Here is a 4,869-nt window from a genome sequence, read left to right as displayed (position 1 = left end):
AGAAGACTTCACCACAGTGATGCTGGTCTCTTGTTACTTACAGCTGATTTTTCAGCCCCAGCTAACCAGCATCAATTGTCCCAGTAAAGCAAAGGTTTTACTTCAGGTTCTGGTCTCTTCTTAATCACAGCTCATTCTTCAGCCCCAGCCAACCAGAACCAACAGATTCTCAGTTCAAAATATCACAGAACAGCCCTGATAGTCTCCACTTCCCTTTGAAGCTTCACAAGCCAGGCCTCCATCATCTATAACTTGTTCAGCATAACTGTTCCAAGCCCACAGCAACAAACTCTGAGCACTCAATGGCTTTTCCAGCCCAGATTCCAAACACTTCCACAATCCTCCAACGTCAGATCTGTCACAACAGTGCCCCACTCTCTGGTACCAATTTCTGTCCTAGTTTATTTCTTCATTGCTATGACAAAACACTCTGACCAATACCAACTTGGGGAGGAAAGGGTTTATTTGTCTTACATCCCCCGGGTCACAGTTCATCAGGGAGCCCAAGGTAGGAACTCGGGGCAGGAACCTAGAGGCAGGAGCTGGAGCGCAGGCCATGGAGGAACACTGCTTACTGGCTTGCTCCCTGGACCTTGATCATTCTGCTTTCTTATGCAACACAGGCCCACCTGCCCAGGGGTGGCACCACCCACAGTGGGCTGGGCCCTCCCACATCACACAACAATCAAGAAAATACCCCACAGACATGGCCACAGGCCAGTTCAATGGAGGCAATTCCCCAATTGAGGCTCCCTAAACCCAGGTGTGTCAAGTTGACACTGAAGCTATCCAGCTTAGCAACCATGGTGTCTTTGATGGGAAAGGCCAGAAATTCAGCTCTCTTAAAGTTTTCTGGTCAATGATAAGAAATGGGGGGAAAAGACGTCAGGGGTCAAAAGCACTTGACCTTCTAGAGAAAAGTTTTGCATAGAGGATGAGTCTACACAGAACAGTGGGAACAGCCTGTTCGTACCCATGATGCATAGACTTAGCCCACTTTACCACAGGCTACCCAGTGTGTGATGTGACTTCCTCCAGGGTACGGAGTGCTGAGTTGAACCAATGAAGATCTCTTAGTCCACTCCTGCTTTCCATTTCTACGGCTCTGCTGAGATCAGGGGACTCTCTCTCCTAGGTGTTTGGAAAAGCCAGCCTGCCCTGCTGAATTCCATTTCCATCACCTGCTCTCCTTCAGAGAAAGCTTGCTGACATCTCCCTGACTCTTGCACTCTACTGACCAGACATATTTTTGGCTTCCCAGTGTCTACAGAAAAAAAAGTTTAAAGTTCTCAGGCTGGCAACCTAGTTGTAGACATTGAATTTTACCTATACATGTTTGTTTTTTTGCTAAATCCATTGTCTTATGTTTACATTATATAATTTCTGCAGTTTTCTGAGCAAAATTTTTCCCTTTGATGGTGCCTGAGTAACAGCACCCACATTTGTCTTCTGGCCTCCTCCACACTGCACACATATACCGAACACACATGTGTACCCCCCCCCACATGCACACATACATACAAAATAAAAATGAATCTAAAATATCTGTTTTCACTCTGTTCCCTTGGACAGTTCTTGGCCTCCATCTTCGCCTGCCAGCACTGTACCCCTCCAAGCAACCAGGAATACCACATGGAACCCTAGAGTTCCAGGCTGCTGAACTAGCCACAGTACCCAGCCCAAGATGCACAGTTCAGCAGGATTCTGATTCTAAGAAGGGAGCTGAGCAGAGCTCTGTCTGGGGCTGTGCTATGGCATAGCTGAAACTAAGTCAGAGCAGCTTGGTATTTTTGTTTTAATTTCCTCTCTCTAGAGGAATTTTTGTGCATTCTAGCATGCACAGTGTGGTGTTTGGTATTTATGCTTCAGTACAAATGTCCTGGATTTATAAGTCATTGAAAGGCAGCAGAGGGACTAATTGAGATCACAGGTTCCGAGTTGGAATCCCAACTCTGCCATTTACTGGTGGTGTGACCTTGGCCAAGTAACTTAATCTCTATTCTTCAATTAGCTCCTAACTCATCAAGTTGCTATGAGAGTTTGATTAGTTATTGAGAGCATTTAGAACAGTGCCCGGCACAGTATAAGTACCAGATGAATGCTACCTGTCCTTAGTGTTTTATAAATTCATAAAATGCTTAACCCTCATAACACATCTGCCATGGATGGTGGAGATGAGGGTCTTTGTTACCAAATACAGAAGCTCACAGAGTTATGGTGGCTTTCCTCCGCTAGGAGCTGGAGGAGCTGGGATTCCAGTTCACATCCTCCAAATCAAGGTCTGGAGCTCTTGCTCCAGAAAAATTCCTGTTGTCTGCACTAGAAGCTGAGGAGTCAGCTGAGCATTCCTGAGAAGACAGGCCCAGGGACTGGGTTTCTCTGCCTCATGGAAGGCGCACTTAATACCAGGCAAGGTACGTCACAATAGCGACCTCAAGCCTACACATCTCAGGTGGCTGATATCAGTAATATTACTAATTTCTCTGACGCTCAACTGGCTCTAGACATGTTGGTCAGCTTCGAAGAGAAGAGAGTCCAGTTCTTCCTTGAAGCAGGAAACAAAACAACTAAGGAACCGAGAATAGAGCCCAAGTCAAGTCCTACAGAATGCAGAGGGACAGCAGGACTTGGAAGAAGTGACAACTCTTTTCCTTCTTGTGGAAATAGGAAATAGGATCTGCTTTGTCAAATGAGTCCCAAGATGACGGGCAATTTATCCAGCCAGTATTCTTCAATCACGTAGATGCCACTGTGTACAGAACAGGCCAGCTAGCCTTCAAAGGTAGACTGACTGCGGCCTTTAGGGGTAGCTGTTTCCTGTATGACCACTTCATCTGGCCGATGATGCTAGCCCAGCTGTGATAGCCACAGATTGCCCTGCCAGGACTCAGTCTTTCCCCATGTTCTCTGTTGATTTTTATCCCTAAGGCTACAGTGGGACTCACACATAATCTTCCCTTTCCTTGTGGTGTGAATCCACTTTGTGATCAGTGTTAGTTAGAAGGAGGAATCCTGTCTTGCTGGACCATAGACACATGAAGGTAAAGATATCCTGCTGACAAGTGAGGTGAGGCTGCGGTCTCTAGGACTCTTACTGTGTTTTCCGTGAAGAGTGTGTCCCCTTTTGGGAGCCAGGGCCTGCAGAGCTCAGAGTTGCAAGGTGGGGATAGGGAACATCCTCAAGTGGATATTGAGAGTCACAGTGAGCTGCTTCTGACTCGGCCTCTCAGTTCTAAAACCCACACTTCTGTTAGGAAGCCAGCATCAGATGGAAGGTTCTGTCTCAATGTGCCCCTACACCTGAAGGTCAGTGCCCTACTCTCTGCATCATTTGCTTTAGACCACATCTCAAAAGCAGGCACCAAGCCAGGATTAGACTAAAGACAGTTTTTGAAAAGGCATAGCCATGAGGGAAAATGGGGAGGACCTTGACACCGAACGAGCCACTGGGCTGTGATACAGTTCTGATTCCCATGAGGAAGCCAAAGGAAGGAGGAACGTCTTAGACCGCAGTGCTAGGATGTTGAATCCAGGAAATCCTGCATCAGCAGGGATGGGCTGTCTCATGCCGCACTCCCTGGCTGGGCAGCACATGGGAAGTGAAGTCTATGGAAACAAGGGCTTAGTGAGTGCAGAGCTGGATGTGACCAGCACGGCTCAGGGAGGGGGGCCTCGTTCATGATGTTTCCATAGTAGGAAAGTTGTGAGGTATGTGGGGCATCTTTGTGAATACAGTAACTCAACTGTAAGTGTGGAGGACACCAGAGCAAGCATCAGGGGCATGGTATCTGCCTCATAGAGTCTATTGGGGTCAGTTAAGCAGGCAAAGTTCACTGTGCTAAGTGCGGTGGTAAGTGCAGAGGCAGGGGCCTCACACCCAGGGGGGAAGCTGGGGTCCAGGGAGGGAGTGCCAAAGAGCCTTCAGATGTAGCAGAAAGAGAGCCCAGACCTCCTGGTCTTGAACCCAACCCCTCTACTTTCTGGTTCCATATCCTTAGGCAGTCTCTAAACCCCTCTGCCTTACTTTCTTGATCACAAAGTGAGGAGCGCACAGTACTTAAGGTTGTGGTGACGAAACTCACCCACTCTCAGCCCACTTGGAAGAGCGGAGATGGCATCCAGTGCTCAAACACGCCACGTGGCAAGTACAGAGTTTGATGGGACTGAGGGCAGCACAGGTGTGGTGCATGGTTTAGATGTGAACTATCTCCTACAGGCCCATGTGTTTTAACACTTGGTCCCCCAGCTGGTGACACTGTTTTAGAACGTTGTGGAACCTTTGGGAGGCACATGCCTAGGTGGAGGGAGCAGGTTACTGGGAGGTGGGCCCTGACTTTTGTACACTGGCCACTTCCTGTCCCGTGTCTGCTTCCTGGTTTGCCAACTATGGGGAATCTTAGAACATCATCGGCTGCCATGAACTCCACCTGGCTGCCCCCTCATGCTGGACTCTACCTTCAAACATGAGCCGAAATAGACCCTTCCTCCCCATGAGCTGTTTCTTGTTAGGTATTTGGTAAGAGCAATGAGAAAGGTAACCAGTAAGCAAAACTGTGGCTTTACAGAGGGCTGTGCCTGCTGTGCATCTCCATGCAATTCCTGCAAGTCAGAGAGTGGCCAGACGTCCCAGAGAAATGGCCCCCCTGCTGGGACTGGATACAAAGTATTCACTGGACTTGGGGTGCTACCTGAGGCCTTCCCTCTCCCCAACAAGGGTCCTTTTCACAAGCTCTGAGGGATTTCGGACTGTTGTTCTTCCCAGTAATGGATGAGCAGACCAATGCATCTGCCTTCCTTCCCCTCCGGTCCTCTGCCCCTTCAGTACCAAGCCTCTTTCCTGTAAGGAGCACCCCTAGATGAAAAATCACT

The sequence above is a fragment of the Nannospalax galili genome, unplaced genomic scaffold (genome assembly GCF_000622305.1).
Source record: "Nannospalax galili isolate Female #2095 unplaced genomic scaffold, S.galili_v1.0 scaffold469, whole genome shotgun sequence".
NCBI classification, from domain to species: Eukaryota; Metazoa; Chordata; class Mammalia; order Rodentia; family Spalacidae; genus Nannospalax; species Nannospalax galili.
Note: the sequence above shows the minus strand (reverse complement) of the source record.